The sequence below is a fragment of the Gracilinanus agilis genome, chromosome 3 (genome assembly GCF_016433145.1).
Source record: "Gracilinanus agilis isolate LMUSP501 chromosome 3, AgileGrace, whole genome shotgun sequence".
Lineage (NCBI taxonomy): Eukaryota > Metazoa > Chordata > Mammalia > Didelphimorphia > Didelphidae > Gracilinanus > Gracilinanus agilis.
In genome coordinates this window covers 257,357,093-257,380,664 of record NC_058132.1, presented here as the reverse complement: position 1 = coordinate 257,380,664, position 23,572 = coordinate 257,357,093, and the positions used below count along the sequence as shown (strand labels likewise).

General features: G+C 35.1%; 1 protein-coding gene across 1 annotated transcript in view; it reads right to left on the bottom strand.

Annotated features, from left to right (window-relative positions):
- LOC123242232 (sodium channel protein type 9 subunit alpha-like) overlaps positions 1 to 22,509 on the bottom strand; it is a 113,689-nt gene extending 91,180 nt beyond the window's left edge. Inside the window, exon 1 of the mRNA XM_044669817.1 lies at positions 22,274 to 22,509. The gene's annotated coding sequence lies outside the window, so the exon portion shown is untranslated. The remainder of the gene's footprint in view (positions 1 to 22,273) is intronic.
- Positions 22,510 to 23,572: the final 1,063 nt, after the last annotated feature.

Here is a 23,572-nt window from a genome sequence, read left to right as displayed (position 1 = left end):
AAAATGGGGGAGAGGGGTAGGATCATGAATCATGTAACCATGGAAAATATTCTAAATAAATAAATGAATGAATTTATGAAGAAGTAAAGAAAACATGGGTAGCAAGATATCATTCGATCTGAAACTAGTCTGGACTATACTGAATGCACATTTTAAAAAAGTCAGTTTAGGACTTGTAAAGGGTGTCTATTATGGGAAATTCTGGGTCAGGGAGAGAGGAGATGAAAGATGTGAAGAAGCTATGCTAAAACAGTGTTAAGGGGTTGGATTTATGATTTGAGTGGTATAGGGAACTCCTAATGAAGAAAACTCCTTCTACCAATGGCAAGCACATTAACTTTGAAATTTATGGCTACCTAGGGGACTGAGAGTTTAAGTGTCCTGTCCATGATCAAGAAGTCACTATGTGCCATAGAAGAGATGACGTCAGATCTTCAGGGACTGAAGGTCAGTTTTCTCTACACTATTCCATATTGCCTCTTTGTTCCACAATAAAAATTGTTGTTTTTTTAATGAAATGATGACATATTATAAAGATAGGTAGAAGACAGGATTCTAAGCTTTTAGATCACACAGTGACTCTAAATTCAGTGCTTTAGCAGTGGTCAAATAACCCAATTTTCTAAATACTGAATCCATTAGGAACATACGACAACTTTCTCCTTTGTAGTCATACAACAGTCAACATACTGAAAACAAATATTTTATTTTAAATTTATACTACCTCTCTACAAAAGGATTTAAGTAACCTGCAAAATTAAACAAAAATTCATGGTGTACTATTCTATATTGATGGTTAGGAGAAAACTCATATTTTTTATGCCCAAATTGCGAGGAACCCTGTTATTCTGTATTGATTTGAAGAGTATCACCACCCGACATGGAGTCAATTCATTTTACTGCAGGTATAGACAGAAGGACAATACAAAGGCATCATCATCATCGTAGCTACCTTTTAATTAGATTTTTACGTATTGCAAAGCTCCTCAGTATGATACCTCATTTGCTCCTCACATCAACTGCATAAGGTAGGTGCTGTTATTTTCTTCATTTTACAGATGAGGAAAATCAGGCAGAAATAGGTTGAGTTTTCCAGGAAAACAGATATGCTAAGTGTCTGAGAAAAGATTTGAAGTTAGACTTTCTTGACTCCAATTCATTGCTCTTACCCATTGCATCCCATACTGTTTTACACAAAAATCTCCTCAAAAATATTTTAGTGATCCTTTCAAATTCTCATAAAATACCACCTTGAGAGGGCAGGCTTTTTGTCTTACAGAAAATAAGAGATGAACTGGAAAAGTCAGGGCATATATTATTAACTAATCACTTTGTTCCTAAAAGAATCTTAATGTGTTCTCCCTGGGAGAAGTGAAAAAAAAATGTTTAAGTGTCTGTTATGTGCCAGGCACTGAACTTTTACACATATTTAGAACATCTGATTGCAAGCTGAAATATGCCCTGATGAAGCGACTTAGATGAGTTAGCTATAAAACATGCCCCCAAGTCACAATCTCTATTAGTTTTAAGAAGGGGCCTTTCAGAGGCTATCAAGTATCTTAACTGAACAAAGTTCCCTCTCTGACATGCCCAACAAAGGATGTTAAATTTTAAGCTAAATTTTTTTTCTAACCTTAACTACCTAGATAGATTTCCCTATTATTAAAGCTTTCCTTAAAAAAATCATGTAATTTCCTCCGGAATGCAACTATTTTAGCTCCATTATAACTGAGACCTAAATGCTTCTTACTAAATAACCCAGTGGTCAATTTTGTTACCAGAGAATAAGTGATGAAACACATTTCTTTCTTCTTGGTAGAAAGAAGGGGGGTCATGGAATACATATAATTGCCTGTCAGAAACTATCAGAAGTGGTGGTCATTGTGTCAGGTTAGTTTTGCTTCATTGCTTTTCTTTGATCCTAAGGAGGTTTAACAGGGGCAGAGTATTACTTTAGGATATCATGTATTAATAAAATATTAAACCATTAGAAAAATAACTAACAGACCCATCCACTGTTTTAGGCTCTTCTTCCTTGTTGACACTGAAAAAAATTCACCAATCTTATGGCAGATGAATGTATTTCACTTTACTTCTACAGGGGGTAAACAAGAAAAGTGTCGAAATCATTTCATTTGCTGTTTCAAACTATTTCAATGGAATGTTTCTTCTGAACTATTTCATATTTGTGATATATTGTGGCCTGTTCGTGCCTGAAATGTGGCTCTTCATTGCCCTTTGGGTGACCCTCAACCTTCAATTATTTGGGAACTGAAGTATTCCATGACTCACAGTCAAATATCTGTGGAATACTGGAAGTAGACTAGCATTAAAAAATGGGGCTTTGTTTCATCAAGACACCAGGTCATTGTGAAATCTTCCAAAGGCAATTTTGCCTTTTCCTCCTGTCCAATTCTGGGATCTAGATTACTAAATGCAGTTTTTATATATAAGCAAGTTCTATAGGTTGGCTACCCGACTGCATATCAATGTAGCTAACTAGCATGCTTTACCCACTTGACTTTACCTATCAGCTCGCTATGCCAGAATCTTCTGAGTGATGAACTTCTACATATCTATGTAATCTCTATAAAACTCTCTGACTTAGAATGAGTACAATGCCACCTGCAAACAAAAGCACTAGGAAGATCCAGCCATTCATGAGGAAATTGCATTAAATCCTGACTGTTCTGATCTCTTCCAGAAAATTGCAAACATCTTTGCCATTAAGTTTGTATTTTGAAAGGCATTTTACATGATTTTTGACACATACAGGAGACATCTTGTTGCAAGATAACCTTAAAGGCAATGTTTGATCTATTAAGTCAATTTTTTATAATCAAACAAAAACAATAAGGATGTGAGACCATGTAGTCTCTTCATCATTTTATAATTTTGTGATTATAAAAATGTGATGTCCTACATAATACCTCTTGGTAGAGCCTACCTATTCTCTTCTAATATATTAAGAAAGAGGACGTCTTGTGTTAAGCAGCACATTGGAATATAGATCCTTATTTTTGTTTTATTTTTGGAGAATAATACTTCTAAAGTATTTTTAGGATTAGGAATAGTATTCTAAAATTATTACAAATTTATATAGCATAGTAACATTATAAATATAAATAAATTTTTATATGATTTTTTATATGAATCTTTAAGGCACCCATGTTTGCTACCATTTTCTCTTTAACCTTGGTTCTCCTACTGTTTTCCTCAATTTGTTACTCTTACTTTAAAGAGTAATATTATAAAAATCTCATCTCTTATAATTTATTGCCATCTGAAATTTAATCATTTCTATCTATCCCTCATTCTGGATTCAGAAGGTGAGGGTATTGCATCATTGATCTCCAGGCTCTTTCCCATAAAAAAGATAATTTTTCCAGAATATTCCAGAAAATGTTTCTGAATTCATGGCATTTTCAGGTAATGTATGATACTAATCAAATTTTTTGGACCAAGTTTAGTTGGTACTTCATTATTTTCCTATATTTTTCTATTTTCACAAAATATTTTCCCATAGTTATCCATTCAACAAACATTTATTAAGTACCTCTTCTGTTCTAGGAACTTTTCTAGGTGATGCAGATACAACCAGTTTCTACTCTGAATTAAATCCTAATGAGAGAATATCTCTTTCCCAAAGTCTTTCTCTTAATCAGCACAATATATTTCTGTTAGATTCTTCATTCTCCTTTGAGCCTCTGCCTATTGCTACCCTGTCTGAAAACTCCTTATCCTTTCATCTTCTTACCGACGAAAAAACATACAAAAGGGCCATAAACAATTTTCCATCTCTGCTGTTTCTAATAATAATACAGGATATTCCACTACTACAATTTAGGGTATTCCTCACCTCACTGTACTCTATAGATAAGCACTGTTCTCATTTTGGCCATTGGATACAGATCATGTCTGCCCTCTTTTGTCAGGCCAAAAGCACTTAGATTATTTAAAGAAATGCATTCACGACCCTGAGAAGACCCTTATGTATGTCCTTTTTGGTTTATGACTTTGAAGCCCTTCTATGCATCGTGATTCTTTTAAACCCTTACCTTCCATCTTATAATCAATACCAAGTATTGGTTCTAAGGTAGAAGAGCACAAAAGGCTAGGCATTTGGGGTTTAGGGACTTCCCAGAATCACACAGCTAGAAAGTATCTGCAGGAAATTTGAACTCAGGACCTCCAAACTCTAGACATGACTCTCTTGCTACAAAGCCACCTAGCTTCTCTTAATCACAGTGATTTTTGAGAAACAAACACTTATAAAAACAATAACTCTCCTCAACCAGTCAATTCATGATTTGCAAGTTACAACTTGTGCTTATCATACCTTTCTAAAAGCACATAAATCATAAACATTTGCTATTCTTCCACACATTACAGAAAAAATTATATTCAGTGATGTATCTTTTTCACATTCTAAAGTCCTTATTCCTATAATTTTATGAAGAATATAATCAGAAAGATTAAAAGTAGATGTGGCAAAGTGGATAAAGAGCTGTTCTCAAAAGCAGTCCTGTGTTTTACTCAACCTCTAAGTTCTCTAGGTAACCCCCTAAGTGTGTAATTGCGAAAAGGGTGCTGACTTTCAGTAACAAAGGGGGTTTCCTTATTTAGGAGGTACCTCATAGACCTACTTCCAATAAGGACTGAATATGTCACTGTTCCAGCACACAGGCATGATTGAAACCACATTGCAATTCCAGTTTTTAAGGTCTTCAGATGATACTAAGCTTTCACTTTTCTACTTCCTACTTGCTACAGTAGCACCCTGAATATTATTTTAGCAGGGAATGCTCCATCAACAACTGGTACTAATAAAACAACATCCTTAGCAGTTCCTTCTTATAATGAGTGGCAAATTTCCTGATATAAGATCTTAGCATACTTTTGTTTTCCTCCAAAGAAGTTGTAAAAAAGCTTTCCAAGGCTCTATGACTCGTTTTTGCATATGCTTCCTGTGAGAATGTGATTTGCACTGGAAATAATGGGATGATTCCCATGGATTCAGAATTGATTTTCTAGCATTCCCTTCTACTCCCATCTGCCTTGTATACAACAAAATTCCCTAGCTTAAGACAAGTAGAAATGCCAGTCTGTTTTCTGCAGTTTTTCCCAAGCCTGGTTCTTTTCAAATTTCTGAATAGCCTCCTTTTCTTTCTTTCCTTCTTTCATTCTTCAAGAAAAAATAGTTAACCAAAATAGCATTCCAATAGTATTAACTCAGCTTTCCTCCCATAATGAAAAGATTAACAAGCAATGTATAACTTATTATCAAATATCCTTTGCTAGCCATGGAGTAGGGTAGGAAAATTCATTTAGGCAAATGCTGTATTAAAGAAGGTCAAAGTAGATTTTGTGGTGGTCTTATGCTCTGCAATGTGGGTTTAACATAAAACACCACAAAATGAACAAAGACAAATTAAAATTGTTAAAATATAACTTGAGCACTGATCTTGATAAAATTTTACTATTTTTTAGTAAGAAAAATAACTGCAACATCTATATACATAGAAATATATACAAAGCAGCTCATATCCTTTAGATATACGGGAAAATCTGCACACAATTTCCCTCAACATCGATGAATTAAACAAGATGTCACAGGATTAAATATATAGTGCTGGAAGATACCTGAAAGGTCAACTAATACAATCCCTTTGTTTCACTGAAGAAGAAGCTAAGGTCCATAATGTTTATCACACAAGATCACCTGGTAATAAATGGCAAAGATAGAGATCGAACCCAGAGCCTAATAATCTAACATGCTTTTCACTGCACACTGGTACAGCTTTTGCTATATTATGCTTCCTTAATTACATTTATTCTTTAAAAGTTAAATATAGATGAAATAATGATGTTTTTAGGGAATTACCAAGTGTACCTTAATCAAATGTATGATAATTTAATTTTCCTCTGTAACAATTCATATTTCTCTTTGGATGGCTTCCTAAAAGTATAGAAGTAAGAAAAAAAGCCCAACCTTTCCACTTCATTTTAGAAATTCAATTCCCAAAGTTTAAAAACAAATATAAATATACACATATGCATACAAACACACACACACATGTATATTTCTTAGTTGCTGAAATTCATGAAAGTTCAGGAGGATTTCTTTAGGTTTACAAAGATTTTGGAGGATCTTTCCAGGATGATGGAGAATATGGAAGCTAGACTGTTAAAGAACATTGAGTAGATCTCCTTTGGTTTGTGATTTCAAAGGCATGCACACTAGAGGATGAAAGGAAGGCTCTGGATACATATACAGTGGACTGCAACTGAGACTAGATGTCTTTAAGACATGAGATTTGTTTATAAAGTGCTACTATCTCATGTTGCTTATATGGAGGATATAAATACTAGCAAAATTGGGACTTGTCTACAAGGAATTTTAATAGCTGAAAAACATAAGTAAAAATGTCAAGTATTTTCTTAGTTCTCATTAGCCTAATACAACATTAATTCTGGCAGCCAAAGTTATTGGGTTACAGTAAACAATTACCTCTTCATTTGATTCATTTCCATAATGATAACTGATCATTTCTCCAGGCATGTGGAAGCACACATAACCAAGAGACAACTCTGGCTGCTAAAGTTAAATAAGAGAAAAAATTCTTAGGTTATGGATTCCTTCCTTATAGAAATCATTCCAATAAAGGTAGAAATATTGATGATGTCACCCAAGGAAATGTAAGGGTTTAAAAAAGTTGTCAGTTTCTATCTCTAAAGAATCTCACAACCCAAGTATTTTAATTATATGCTTATGAACATGTTAGGAACAGAGACCATAACAAAATAATCACATCAAAAGTTGTTGTCATAAATCAATAGCATATATCATATGCTAGAATCAATACAGCACCCCACTGGAAATGATGCTCACGTAATACAATATATTTGTTGATTTTGGGGTCAGAACCATAATTACTGACATACTGGTGCTTTGAAACAACTTAGAAAATGAAAATATAAGCTGTAAATCTCTCAGTTCGCAGTTGAAGAAAATCTATCGATAATTGTAGATTCAGCTGAGATCACTGGCAGAAATAGTGTGAGAACGCCTAAATTCACTCTTAAGAACTGTTTAGCAAAATGATGCTGTTTTGCTGGGAAAACAATGTTCGGAAAAGGCATGAGTTAGCAGATTGATGGGAATGTACTCCATATCAAGCTATTGAAAGATTGAGTAATGTTTCGGATTTTAAACCAGTCTCAGAGATCAGACAGGACCCTATACATAACTCATTGTCCATAGTAGAGTTATTTAAATTTCCTTATAAACAGAATGAAAGAAATAATGGACAATTAGCTCAGTAGATTCTAAGAAGATACCACTCTGAAGGTGTAGAAATATGACATGGAACCAATAATGCCCTACAAGGAGATGAATCAAGTGATGACATAATTGTTTATTGTAACTCAAAAAGTTTAGTTGCAGGAAGGAATTTATATCATATTAAATGAGAACCAAGAAAATTCATGAGGACTTCTCCTGGATGACAGACATGTTGGATGATTTTCCGAAAATAACAGCCAATCCTTAGACTAGTATGTTTATCATATCAGAAAAAAAATTGTTTTGGGGTTCTAGTGGCTTCAAGCAAGGCATTTAAGATTGATGCTTGATGGACCATGGGAACAAGATGTGGAAATGGGTATATGAGTGTGTATAACTTAGGCAAATCACCTAACCTAATTTTCTTCCTTACAAATGAGATGCAGGCTTAAATCAGACAATACTATCAAAGAAATATTTTAAATAAAAATTTAAATGTAGATATCATGAAGGACAAAGATAATCATTAAAGGAGAGAAACTAATGTTGTATCAAGCAGGAGAAATAAAACAATATATTGGCTGAGTGCCCCAATAATATTAAAAAAACCTGAGAAAAGGTTCTCCTTCTGTGGATTCTCTGTGAAAGACTAAAGAGAAAAAAAAAAAACAATTAAACAACAAGAAAAAGAAGAGAAACACAGAGGAGGCTAAAACATGAGGGTGTTATGATCAGCACCAGTGAAGAGAATGTCATGCAAGTGATCAAAAGAAGTAATAAGCTTAATTTCTCTGTGATGTAATATTACTAACATTAATGTTACGTGAAATATACATATCTACTTCTATTGAATAATCTTCAATTGATTGCTATAGTACTTTTTTTTCAACCAATTTAGGAAACATTTATTAAGAACTTATGATGTCCTGGGCACTAGCCTAGACATTTGGGATTAAAAAATAAAAATAACACGGTTCTTGCCCTCAGATAATTTATACTGACCAGGGGAAGCAATAAATATGCATAGAAGTAAATACAAGTTAATTTCAGGAGGACTCTTAGCTAAAGGGATTAGGAAAGGTTTCATGTAGAAAGTAAAGTAGGCATGGCTTTTTTTAGAAGTTAGAGATTTCATAAGGCAGAGGAAAAGAGGCATTATAATAATGGGGTGCCAGATATGGGCTATGTGTAAAGACAGAGAGGTGGGGCATGGTAAATTACATATGAGGAGTAGCGAGAAGTCCAATTTGATGAGAAGAAAGCATGATAGGTAGTAATTTACAGTAAATCTGGAAAGATAGGTTAGAGTCAGAATGTGAAGGGCTTGAGATAACAAATAGAAGAATCTGTGTTTCCCTCAAGAGTCAATAGGGAGCTTTTGAAAGAGAGTACTCACATTCATATCTGGGTGTTACGAATTAGGAGCTTTGGGACAGTTGGGTCATACAAGTTTATATTATGTTGAACTGTAAATTAAAATTAAACACTCAATTGAACATGAACTTAAGTGGCCACTAATTGCCAAATATTGTGGAAGGAACCTGGCACAAGGTGAATGTCATAAAGGCAAGGAAAACTGAAAGGATTATGATAAATGTCAGGAGAGAAAAATCACATTATTCTTATAAATCTGACAAAGTTCTTTCTCTGTTTTACATATGAGACTTCTATTTGAGAACTGGTCTTTATTTCCCTCTGTAATTTTCTGCTTTTCTTCTAATCATTGCTACATTCATTTATTTGTACAAAACCTTTTAAATTTAATATAATCAAAATTATCCACTTTATATCTTATAATGTTCTCTTTCTCTTGTTTATTCATAAATTCCTCTTATCCATAAATCTGATAGTATGTGCCCTTTTCTTCTAATTTTCTTATGATCTCTCCTTTTATATCTAGGTCATGTGTCCATTTTGATTTTATCTTAATAAATGATGTAAAATATTGGTCTATACCTAGGTTCTGACAAACTACTTTCCAATTTTTCCTAGCAATTTTTCAAAAATGAAATGCTTATCCCCAAAACTTGGATTTATACTGTCGTCAAGAGTAAAATCTTGTTAATTCATCCTGACCAGATTGCAAGCTTCTTAAGGCCAAAGAACAATCTTTTTTTTTTCTTTTCTTATTTTATTATCTCATAAAGTAAGCCTAAAACATATAACATAATATACATAATATACAAATAAATACTTGCTAATCAACTTTTTGTGCTCCACTGCAGAAATGTTCCTAGACTTTCCTCCACTCATGTTACATTAGTTCTAAAATACAAAAGGCTGATATGCTTGCTAGTGCCTTACTTATAGCATTTTGTCTTAATAAAAAGAGTGATTTATTTTATGATGGTTAGAAAAGTAATAATAGAAAATCAATTTATTAAAATGAATTGTAATCACCTGGAAATGCTATCTGATGACATTTTTATTTTGTTTTTCTTTTTGTTTTTACATATCAATAAAATTTTTAATAATTATTTTCTGACATTTTGTGATCTATTTTCTTTCATTCTTTCTCAATCCTCTGCCACCTCAAGGTGGCAGGTAATATGAGATAGGTTATGCCTGTGTTATCATGTATTTCCATATATTTATATTGATATAAATTTGCATAAATATATCATGTTCATCATGTTGTGAAAGAAGACATATATCATTACACCAAAGAAAATTTTATCAAGGAAATGGAATACTTCAATACTTCAATCTTCATTCAGACTCTGTTAGTTCCATTTATGGTAGTGGATAGAATTTTTCATCATGAGTCCCATGAGGGTGTCCCAAATCCTTGTATTGCTTATAATAGTTAATTTATTCACAGCTGATTATTATACATTCTTGCTTCCTAATTATCTGTAGGGGGTTAGAATACGAATTTTAAGATTTCTAAAATAACTTTTTATATAAATTGGTAATTCTTTGCTTATCTGCATGAAATTTGCTTCTCTATAATTTGCTTACAGGATCTAAGAAACTTGAGCTTACAAAAATCAAAAAGAAGATTCCCTGAAATATAGAGACAACACAACTTCAGTTTTGGGAGAAGAGTAGCAGTCATAGATTCTTTCTGGGTCTGGTTTTTATTAGTTTGGTTAGAAAGGTTTGTTATCCATATTTACCACAAGATGGCAATATCATAATCATTTTAGGACAGAAATTAAAACTGCAAAGAGATCTTAAAGTCCATCTTTTTTTTTTTTTAAATGTCCTTAGGCATCTAAGAAACCTGTTGACCTCTTTTCAGAATAATGTTTTAAAATATATGATAAAATATTTAGAAAACTAATTATATCTCAGTAAGTCTATCAACTTATTTTTTTAAATGTTCATGGACCTGAGGTAAAGAACTTCAGATGTATTCTAACTCCCTCATTCCATAGATAAAGAAACTGAGAGATTAAATAAGTCACTTGCCCAAGATCACACAAATAGTAATTAGCTGGGAGGATAATTTGAACACAGATCCTCTGTTTAGAGAGTGATCCTTTTACTTTACCATGCTACTACTCTCTAACCTACTTGTCCTTAACCTGGAGTCTGTGACGTAGATTTTAGAGGGTCTATGAACTTTATGAGGGAAAAAAATTACATCTTTAGTTTCACTAATCTTTGATTTCCTTTGAAATCATATACATTTTATTTTAGACATTTAAAAACAATTCTGAGAAGAGCTACATTGGTTTTGCCCCCCAAAAAGGTTAAAAAGCTTTACTTTAACCCCATTTTTAATTTTAAAAAATTTTTATTGATTAATTAAGAAAAATTTTCCATGGTTACATGATTAATGTTCTTTTCCTCCCCTCCTTTTACTGCCCCCCCCATAGCTGATGAACAATTTTCCTGGGTTTTACATGTGTCATTGACTAAGACCAATTTCCAGATTATTGATAGTTTGCACTAGGGTGATCATTTATAGTCTACATCCCCAATCATATCCCCATCGACCCATGTGATCAAGCAGTTGTTTTTCTTCTGTGTTTCTGCACCCACAGTTCTTTCTCTGGGTGTGGATAGTGTTCTTTCTCATACATCCTTCAGAATTGTCCTGGATCATTACATTGCTGCTAGTAGAGAAGTCCATTACATTCAATTTGCCACAGTGTATCCATCTCTGTGTATATAGTTCTCCTGGTTTTGCTCCTTTCACTCTGCATCAATTCTTGGAGGTCATTCCAGTTCACATGGAATTCCTCCAGCTCATTATTCCTTTTAGCACAATAGTATTCCATCACCAACAGATAACACAATTTGTTCAGTGAATCCCCAATCAAAGGACATCATTTCATTTTCCAATTTTTTTTTGCTACCACAAAGAGTGTGGCTATAAATATTTTTGTATAAGTCTTTTTCTTATGATCTTTTTGGGGGTGTAAACCCAGCAGTGGTATGGGTGTATCAAAGGGTAGGCAGTCTTTTAAAGCCCTTTGGGCATAGTTCCAAATTGCCATCCAGAATGATCAGATCAATTCACAACTCCACCAGCAATGCATTAAAGTCCCTATTTTGCCACATCCCCTCCAACATTTATTACTTTCCTTTGCTGTCATGTTAGCCAATCTGCTAGGTGTGAAGTGTTACCTCAGAGTTGTTTTGATTTGCATTTTTCTAATTATAAGAGATTTAGAACACTTTTTCATGTGCTTATTGGTAGTTTTTATTTCTTTATCTGAAAATTGCCTATTCATGTCCCTTACCCATTTGTTGATTAGGGAATGGTTTGATTTTTTTTGTTCAATTGATTTAGTTCCTTATAAATTTGTGTAATTAGAACTTTGTCAGAGGTTTTTGTTATAAAGATTTTTTCCCCCAATTTGTTGCTTCCCTTCTAATTTTGGTTGCATTGGATTTGTTTGTACAAAACCTTTTTAATTTAATGTTATCAAAATTATTTATTTTACATTTTATAATTATTTTCTAACTCTTACTTGGTCTTGAAATCTTTCCTTTCCCACAGATCTGACAGGTATATTATTCTGTGTTCACCTAATTTACTTAAGGTTTCCTTCTTTATGTTCAAATCATTCACCCATTCTGAGTTTATCTTGGTGTAGAGTGTGAGATGTTGATCTCAACTTAATCTCTCCCATAATGTTTTCCAAATTTCCCAGCAGTTTTTGTCAAATAGTGGATTTTTGTCCCCAAAGCTGGGATCTTTGGGTTTATCATACACTGTCTCGTTGAGGTTATTTAGCCCATGTCTATTCCACTGATCCTCCCTTCTGTCTCTTACCCAGTACCATAGTGTTCTGTGCATTCAAAAAAGGCTATTGCCTAAGGTTCAGGGTTTTTGGTCTTGACTAAAGTCTGACTTTATCGTGAGACTGGCCCTCTCTCAATAAACCTATTATTAGCTTGGAGACTATTGGTGTGATAATTTTTCATCACACCTCTAAGAGCCCTTCCAACTTTAAAATGATTACTCTACAATCAAAATAGGTGCTTCTAATAAGAGTATCATTGTTCATTCATCAGAAATCCTACTGAGGTATTCCTGTAAATTTGCCATAGAGAGTCAACACTAATATTATGGGACCTTCTTCAAGATGGCTTGTTGTTATAGAGGAAGCAATGCAGCATAAAGTTTGATCATCAATTATTTCTTTTTTCCCCTTAAATGATCATTTAGAGGTAGCATAAATGTCCTTGTTAGTAAGAAGAATTTGGGCTCAAGTCCTATCTCTACTTAAATCCTAAACATATTAGTTAGGAGATCATGAGTAAGGTAACTTAAGACAATGTCTTCAACTTATTAAGACTATGTCCTCAGGCAACTCATTAAGACTATGTCACTGATGAATGCTAATCAGAGCAACACTAGTGGGGAGAATTTCCACATGGGAAATTCATGCTACTACTACTACTATAAAATGCTATTACAACCACTAGTACTGCTCCTTCTACTAGTATTTCTAGTATTGCTACTGCTACTATTACATCTATTATTACCACTACAACTGCTACTCCTGCTGTAACAACAATGACTATTACTACTAATACTACCATTACAATAATTACAATTACTTCTACTACAACCACTCCTAATCCTGATAACTACTATAACCATGATTACTACTTACTTCTACTACTTCATCAATAACTAATACAATTACTATAATAACTACTAATATTTCTACTACAAAAACAACTACTACTGATAATAGTAATGGTCATCCTATCAGCAGAATATTTTTGCTATCTAGTTTGTGACTTAATGTTTTGTCTCTGGCTGCTAAAATACACCTTGGGACCATGGTGTCCCCAAACTTTCAGTACAATTTTAGGCTATATAAAAGTATAAAACGACATCTATATAAGGTTGTTTTGCTATTTAGGGTTTTTATAACTTCAAATTCTACACTTCATTTTTGAATGTGAAAATGGTAATACTGCTTGCTCCTAGAAATTAAATATGTGAATATAGATGTACATCTAGCCATTTTCCTAACTTTAGAATTTTTGGACAGTATTTCATTTTGTAAAGTTTTCTCTTCCACTAGCTGTAGTTGCTAAAACCTCTCTCTCCCAAATCCAAACTACATAATTGGGAAAATTTTCAAAGGAAGGTATAGTCTTAATCAAAGGCTCTATTGTTTTTGCCATCCAACTGTGGAAGGGACCCAAAAGTTATTCTCTGTCAGTGCTTATCAAACATAACCAAATTAAATATAAAAGTAGCATTGCTACTCTAAGGTTATGACATTGATCCTTCAACATTTCCTGGATAATTAAGCAATTTTATTATCCCCATTGCTTTTATTCATATTCCTAGGTTAAAATCTCTTTCGCTGCCTCTAAAAACTATGACTACCCAGATCACACATTTAGAGCTATAAGGAACTATCTAGATAATTTAATCCAGACCCTGCCTCCCCATTTTAAAAATGAGGAAACTGAGTCTTAGGCAGTTTAAGTGACTTATTTGAGATAATTTAAACATCAGAACTAGATTTTAACTCATGTTCTCCTACTCCAAATTCAGCACTCTATCAATTGCTAAACTGACTGTATATAATGTCCATCTGGATAGATAGGAACCACTCAACTAGACAATCAAATGTGCTACCTTATATCAGGTAAATGTTAAGATATTATGTCCTGATACTTTATCAGGTGAATACTGCTTGATTGTTCACTGGATTGAAGAAGGCTTAAGCATCTTCCTAGGGTATGATGAAGTATTTTTAGATTGGCTTAGGAAATTGGTCATGACACTTGGACTCTATAAAACTATTGAGCTTGTTGGAATCAGAAAGTAAAGAATGTGTCAACATAGTACAGAATATTCCATCAAATCTCTTAGAAGGAATTAGCTTTAGGATGGGGGGGGGAAGTGAAGGAAACAGAGGAAGGTTGCCTCCCAAGATGGGTTGGAATAGTATATTGTGATTTTAAAAGCCATGAGGATTTTGGATTTGTCAGCTTCCCATTAACCTTCTAGCAGGATCCTTAAAATAGCTCCTTACACCAGAAGCTAAGGAAAAAGTAGAGACAGATTCAAGGCTCAACACAGAGCCAAGTTGAAAAACTTTATAATACCTAAAGAGAACATCTTGAGAATTCCATAAAAAGGACTTCCAGGTGCAATGAGTTAAGCCTTTGCCATACATTCTCTCTAATGTTGAAACCATTTTCCCATGGGCTTTGAAAATATTTGTGTGTGGGTCTGTAGCAGACACTTAGGAGAATTTTTAAAAACTCCTTACTAAACACTAAGTCAGTATGGCCAGTTGATAATAACTGATAATTACAAAAGAAGCATGTTGGTCAATTTTTTGACCCATAGTACCAGAGAGACACCCCTTAAATCCTTAGCATGTCTCTTTAATATCATGTATGGAGTAGATGGAGAAGCTCTTCAAGATGAATGAGAGTTATGGGAATGAAGATAATGATCTTAGAGTATGTATGATAACAAGATAACATGGTTCCTTGAAGATATAAATTTTGGCTAATGATAGCTCCTTGCCAAAAAGGCCTAAACAGAGATAAACCAACAAGTATTCCAATCTCATATTGTTTGCCCTTCAATTAATCATTGCTCTAGGATTCCTGCAGTGAGACAAATAGCCTCCTATAACTTGGATCAATTTTCAACTGTAGCCCTTCTGATGCCCTGGATAGTTCCTATTGCCCCAATCACTCACCTCTTTCTTTTGCTCAATCACTCCCATGGCTACTGATGATGGCTTGAAATGCCCAAATAGTGAGACTGTTTCTTAAGGATACAGGCCATAGAACAAGCCTGAGAAAGAGCAAAGTTCTCCTGAGACCTAAGGAGTAGGAGTGAAGGGATGGTCACAGGAAATCCATTCTACTGAAGGCAAATCCTCTTTGGAATGAATTGGCTACTGATACAATTACTTCAGCAGGCTCTGAATAAATTCCCAAAGACAGATGTTTCTGTCATGAGCCAATGAGGCAGAGTAAGAGAAATGAAAAGTAACAGTAATAATAAGGCATGAGAGTGAGAGTATGTGTGTGAGGAAAGATAAGTTAAGAAACATGTAAAAGCAATGGCAAAGAAGGATCCATCCCCACAATGAAGCTGTGTGAGCACAGTGAGCTGAGCACCAGACTGCCAGTTCAGGTGTATCAAGAATAGAGGAGTATGTGTACTTATGTATTTATGCATCACCTCTCTCTCAAAATTAATTGGAATAAAGATTATATTTCTTCAGGTATTTGGTTCAAGTATTTATTTAACTAGTTGTCTGCCAACCAGCAGCAAGAACAGAAACATCTGAATCTCTATAGGAGGGAAATGTCAGCAATATGTTGACAGAGCAATTTCATCCCCTTCATGGGCAAATCTGGATGGACAAAAATCCATCGCCATTAGACATCAGGCTTATCAGCAATGGATTTAGGGCCATCCTGTTGAATTATTGAGCTACAAAGTGTTTATCTAAGTATGGCAAAAATGTGGAGGCATATTTAATTTCATTGTTCTTACTATAAAAATCTGTTCAGTAAGAGCAAATAAAAAATTAAAATATTTTTCATTTTTATTTCATCTCATCCTTTTTGATTTCTATGAAATAGCAACTGCCCAACAAATTGGAATCAGTTGCCTTCCTCAGCTTTGGCACTAGACCCTGAGTATATGGGAAGATAGGTTTGTAATGCATTAAAAAGTATTAACTAAATAACGTCAGTTAATCAATTAGCCAGGACACAAAATTAGGCAAGCTGATAATTTGAGCAAAGGTTAGAGATTTTCCATGTTAGGAGGCAAAGAATGAATAGTTTTAATTTCCTAACATCAGAAAAAGTGACCTCCACTCCCCCAAGTGACTATAAAAATTAAAAGGAACATGGAAACAATAAGTGATTGATCAATACAAAGTCAATGTGTTTGCTTGAGATGTATAATTGTGAGAAAACTTTGCATCAATCACTACATCAGACTGGGTTTCTGATAAGCATAATCGAAGTGCTTAGGTAAGGATGTCTAAGCAATAAGTAGAGGTGATCCAACTTACCAGCCACCCAGGGAAAAGTTCAAACAGGGCAGTAAGGTTTTCTCACAATTCCCACAATTGAACAAAATTTTCTCCTGAGACAGAAATTGCATTAGATCCATAATTGAATAGAAGAGGATCTAAGCTAGCCGAGAAAAGAGTCTCAAGATGGATTCAGGGTGGGTCACTCAATTGCCACTACCACTTGCTGTTCTAATCCCCTCAATCCCTTCAGTAGAGAGTTGTGGAGTGAGTGCTTTGGAGGCAAACTTACCCTCCTCTAGCTTAAAGTCTAGTAGAATACCTGATAGTAACAGATAAAACTATAAGCACAATTTTGATTGCTTATAATTGGACTGCCAGCAGGCTCTAGGACAACCCATATCTGTGCATGTAAATACCAGCTGCAAAACAAATGGCCCCAGTAGAATGGCATTCAAAGCAGGTCAAGCAGACAGATTCCAGCAAAAGACAGGCTGGGAAATGAAGAAAAAGAGAACTCAATGTTCCTTATGTTTTTTACAAAACAATTGTCACACAGCCAGAGACCACAAGAGCTCTCTTTGAGAACACTTCAGCTTATAATTTCCATCTCCTCTTATCCCTTCCAGCATTTCCTCAACTGCTGCCTTGAACTGTCTACCATTCCCCTATTCTTGTCTCACTGCATCTCTGAGGTACTCTAGGGCAGATCTGAAGTGGCACATATCTTTATCCAAAAGGAATGTGGTTGTGGAAAATCCCTAGGGCCCCTACTTATAATCCCCCTTCCTCTCTGACTCAGATTTGTTCTCTTCTGGCAATGATGACATTTTAGCATCCTCTCCTCCAACCCCTAATTTTTTTTTCCCCAGAGTCCTTACCACATCATTTAGGAGATAAGGGGTGTGTGTGTGTGTGTGTGTGTGTGTGTGTGTGTGTGTGTGTGTGTGTCCAGAATTCACAAGATGTTGTAAGCCTGCTTTTTCTTGGAAATGTAAATGAATATTTCCCAAAGGTCCCATTCAGCAGCCACAGACAGCTTTATGGAATCATAGGTTTAAAAAAAATCAAGAAAGAAAAGTTGAAATCAGAGGAAATTTGTAGGAGGCCTCTTCACTCTCAAGTTATATCCCATTTGTAGTGTTAAAGATATCACATTAGTGGGGAATATTTTCCTCAAGGATCTGGGAAAAGGAAAAAGTGTGGAGATGGCTTTTAGTTTCACACTTTGGTCAGGTAGAATAGAAATCTGATCAGAGTCAATAGGTGGTGACGATGGAAAGAAATCAGGTAAGCCAGTGTATGGGGAGCTTGGAAGAGAACAAAATGCAGAAATTGATGGGGTAGACATCATCTAAATGTTTCCAAAGAGTCAATACTACCAGAAGGTCATAGGTGAGACAATGTACCCCAAGAATCAAAAAGAAAGTTGTACCTTGGGGAATCTAAATTTGAGGGGAAGTTTTGTGGACATTGCCAGAGTGATAATTTGCTTATAAGGAACATGATGATGCTCATAAATATAATTCAGGGAGAACTTGAAGCAAAAAACTTCTAGGCATGGATGATTTGTTAAGGATTGGCTTCTTAAGAGCATAACATTATTCATTTATCCATTCAATGATTTTTATTGGATGTAGAGTACATACAAATCAGGACTGGAAAAGAAAATTTTCTACATGCAGAAGAATACATGAAAAACTGTTTTAAGTTTCAGACTAAATTTAAGGACATTTTTCCTTAATAGTTAAACAAAAAGTTAATATCTTTTGAGGTCAAGTGAAAAAAATATATGTAGCTTATGGGAGAAATAAAACAATGTATTAAAATAGATAGTGTCTACTAAATAACTTTTCTTACATATGTCTTGCACAAAGGTAGAGCTCAGGAAATATTTTTTGACTCAGAACTGCCAATATTCCATGGTTTATGTCAGAAATTCTCCATCTTCTTTCCTTTTAAAATCCCATGTTCAGTTACTTTACTCCTTGCAACTAAGTTTAATAAAAGCAGCCTTGCTTAGCTCTTATTATTTATAGATCTCTACCTCTTAAAATCTATAATTTCCTTTAGAGACCAGCTCAAATCCTGACCTAGGTGAGACCATTCCACATCTCTCCCAGTTACAAGAATCTTCCACCCAAAGACACTAAAATTGATTTCATATTTATTACTTTGTATACTTGTTTTTCCCATTAGAATGTAAACTCCTGAGGGATAGGCTCTCATTAATTTTTAAACCTTTACCTTTTGGATTAGAATCAATACTTAGGATAGGTTTTAAGGCAGAAGAGTGGTAAAGTCTAGGTAACTGGGGTTTAGTGACTTGCCCAGGGTCACAGACAGGAAGTGTCTCAGACTAGATTTGAACACAGGACTTTCTATCCACTGAACCACCTAGCTGCCCCTAATCTTTTTTATTTGTATCAGCATGGTACCTGGCAAATATTAAATTCTTAATAAAGACTTGTTGACTGAGTAATTGTCTTCATTAAACAGCTTATTGGAAATTACTTTAATGTAATTAAATGTGTGTGCTTGGTGGTTTGGATTCATTATCTTTTCCCACAGATGATACTATTATAGTGATCCAGCGCTTCTAGTAGAAGAGGAGAACAAAGCTTAAAACAACATCCAATAATCTTTTTTCACAGAACAGGATATGGAAATTCAGATCCTCCCACAACTCCATATTGTAACAAAGCAAAAGAGATTGAGTACTGAACTTGCAGTTTTGAAGGCTTTGGTTCAAATCCTCTGATATCTGTTGTATTTGTGATCTAGGACATCACCCAATCACTCTGTGCACAAGGTTCCTCATCTCTAAAATGATGGTAATGAACTAGGTGATATCTAAGATCCCTTCAAGATTTAGAACTTTTGTTCCTACCATTAACAAATGATAGATTCTGAAAGAGACTGATAGATAACTTAGCAGATGTTAAATCTTTGGATGGAAGGAGTCTTAGAAGCCATTTACTCCAACCATTCACCTAAATCAGGAATTTGTGGAATTTTGAATAGATGATCAGCCAGTATCCTTTTGAGCACTTACTATGATGAGGGTTGACATCTTAAATGGTATACATTCCCTTTTGAGGCAGCTCCTTCTATTAGTTTTGTTGTTGTTGTTGTTGTTGTTAGGTCATTTTTCTTTTGAGTGGGAGGGGGAATGAGGAATGAGTGGCCTGTGCTTATGATTTCACATAAAACCCATAGACTTAGAGAATTACCTGCAGCATTGAGACATTAAATATGTTATTCAGAATCAGATAAACAGAATGGGTCAATCAGGATTTCATCCAAGGTCTTCCTGACTCACAGGTCAATTTTTTAATCACTACACCATGCTGATTCTCCTAGGTTAATACCTCATTACTTCTCATTAACTTAATTCTGTTCTCTGGAGATACACAGTCAAGTTAGTATTTCTGCCAGATGATAACCCTTCAAATATTTTAAGATAGCTAACCGGTTGCTCCTAAATTGTTATTTCTCTCCACTGTACATCCTCAGTGTCTTCATCTAATGCTCATGTGAACCTATATTAAGTTCCTCAAAAATAGTTATACTTTTTTGTTGTAGTTTGGTTATTTCAGTCTTGCAACTCTTCATGACACCATGTGGAGTTTTCTTGGCAAAGACACTGGGTGGTTTATCATTTATTTCTTTAGGTCAATTTACAGATGAGGAAACTGAGGCAAGTGGGGTTAAATGACTTACTCTTGCTCAGGATCACACAGCTGGTAAGTGTTGGAGTTCAGATTTGAACTCAAGAAAGATGAGTCTTCCTAACTTCAGACCTTGCACAATCTCCACTGTATCACCTAGCTTTTCTAGAAATATGCAAAGCAACATTCCAAGTAAACTGAAAATAACTTCTACCAATGAACTTCCCATTTCTTATCCCTAAGAGCCATTTCTACTTTTACTTCCCTAAAAGATGTCTTCAAGAAAATTTTTGCTTTAGACATGATTAAACACACACACACACACACACACACACACACACATACACACACACACCTCCTTCTTAATCTTAATTCAACCAAGACCTGAATCTTAATTCATCCCAGATAGAGGATAGAGATCACCCTTTTATTACTCTCCTATGAAAATCATGGGAGGCCATGGAAAATGTAAATTGAAACTATTGAGAAAAGGTATTCTTTCTTTTTTTTTTTTAATTATTCCCATCAAATAGAACATTGTTTATTTCATACCTAGCCACTAAAAATGTTTGTTGATGAATTCACAAGATAAGGAAGGCAGTGTTGCATAATGGAAAGACTTCTGACTGCAGTCAGAAGACCTAGGTTTTGGTTGTTCTGATGCTTAATATTTATATGACCTTGGGCAAGTCACTTATTCTCCCTGAATATCATTTTCCCCATCTGTAAAATGAAAAGATTGAATTTGATAGCCTTTTCCAGCTCTAGTCTATGATCCTAAAAACAAATAAATATGAAATTATGAAACTTATGAAGACATAGAGATTTTCTGAAGAGCTTTTATAGTCATAATCTGGAACTTTTCTTCTTAACTTTTAACCTGTTTGCATTTCTGGGCCAGTAGTTTAGAATACTACCTGGACATTTATTCTCCCACTTTTTATATCTCTAGCTCACATCTATGCCTAATCTAGGACTAATCTATTTGGATTATAATAACTAGATTACCTTGCAGCTGTGAATGAACATTCCTGTTCTTGTACAGATTTTCTTTTCTAATTTCATGCTGGCCCTTGGTTGGAAACTCCCAATAAGGTTCCAGACTTAAAATGTTTCCTAGCTCACCTCAGAAAATTCATCTTTAAGGGATTGTCCAAAGACAATTTGAAATTCAGTCCAAGCAAATGTTTTATTAATGAATTTGTGGTATCCTTAGCATTCTTACCAGAATTTTCATTATGATAGACTGTCCAAAAGTTATCAATATTGATGGTACACGGAAGACTTTAAAGATTAGAATGATCTCAGTGCTTTCTTCAAGCATTATGTTATGTTCAATTAGCATTTCACCCTTTTCTGTCTAGGTCCTTCTGTTCCACCACAATCTCATTATTAAGAATTGTGTTCCTTTCCTACAAAGAAGTAGGCTTTCTCTAGAATCCTATGTTTTAGTCTCACTGGATTCCAATATTTTAAATGGGCGCCAATACTAGATCCAATTTCCATCCACAATTAGAATGCTTATTTCACTAGCAAGGTTTAAATTCATCAGTGGTCATCTTAAAATGTAGTGATGCCAGGTCTGATTTCAATACTCCAGATAAGTTTAACCTGCTACAGATGTTATTCTGCTCCCATGAATATAGCCTAATTTTGAATTAGTGGTGTATTTGTTTTCTGCTCCCAACAAACTATTTACTCATATTAGACTTGTATCCAGGTAAACTTGCAGAAACAAATATTAAACTCACTTTCTCTGACTATGCAATTGGTACTTAATATTTATCCCTCTTCAGTTTATTAGTTTCTGCCCACATTCAATCCTTAAAATTCTTCCCACACAGAATTGAAAGAATAAGAGATAAAGCACTTACTTGTTATAACACCTTGGATCATACATCAACACCTCCACCTGAATGAGTGTAGTTTAGGAAGAAGCAGGATTAGGTTCTTCCTCTTTCTGTGTCTCTTTCCCCTCTGTTTCTATTCTTCTTTCCTCTCTTGCTCTTGTTGCTCCACAGGCACTTGGGACTGGGGGCTGGGGGCTGAGAGCTACAGCCATCCAACTTGCAGCTAAACACAATCAACTCTGTTCTGCTTAGTAAGAAATAACAGCTGAAGCAAGCTGTTGAGCAGCCTGGAGCCTGGCTTTTCTAGTAGAGCCCCACCCTCTCTAATTCTTCCTTTCCCAATCCTCAAATGGCTACCCTCAGTCCCGATCTTGCTCCCCATCCCCATCTTCTGGGCAATGGCTGTAAAAAGGACAGTAATATTGTTTAACAGTTCTACTCCTGGTCCTCTAAAGGGTCAGGGAATGTGAGGTAGGACACAGCACTCAGGGGAACTGCAATTTCAGCAACAGAACAGGACTCTTTTCCTGTTAGAATCTGTTTCAGATTCTAGCACAAGGCACTTCATAAATGTTTCTGAGATTGATCTGTTGATAAACTTGATTAAATACCAACTATATACCAGGCATATAGTACCCCCACCCCGACATGTGCACATTCCACAGAAAGGGTATTGGGGAAATATGTTGGTCCCAGGACATTCACTTTTAACCTATCTTTACACCAACACAACTAGCCCGTGTATTATTACCTCTAAAAGTGGTCAAGGGACCTGACCATGCTAGATATGCCCCACCCATCCCAGGTGCCTAGAAGGTACAGAGAATTAGCTCTTCAACATGGATGTCTGGAAAATGCCATAACTGGAGATCTGGAGATTGAGGCGACTTGAGGTCTTCAGGGCACACTAGAAGGCACAACTAAAGAGATAATTAATAATAGGAGTACTTATTGGACACTGTTGAACTTTGGAGAGGTTCCTAGAAGTGGTCCTAGGTATCAGCGGCTGGGGTGTGAGAGGTATTCTAGGAGCTGGCCTGGACAGAGGCAGGGCTGTGAACAGCTCAATAGGTGTGATGGGTGTGAGCTAGTTGTATTGCTGGAGGGCATATATACTGTTTGGTTGAAAGTCATCTGTATCATCAGAGATTCTTTCAAATAGAAGCTACCTGTCAAGGCTCTGTAGGAACAGAAGACAGGTTGTAAGAGAAGCCTTCTGCCTCTGGGAATTGAGTGCTGCCCACCACCAAGTACAGAACCAGTCCTATGGCATTCACTAGATCAGGGTGAGCTTGGCTCCAGGGTATCCAGTATGCTGGGATC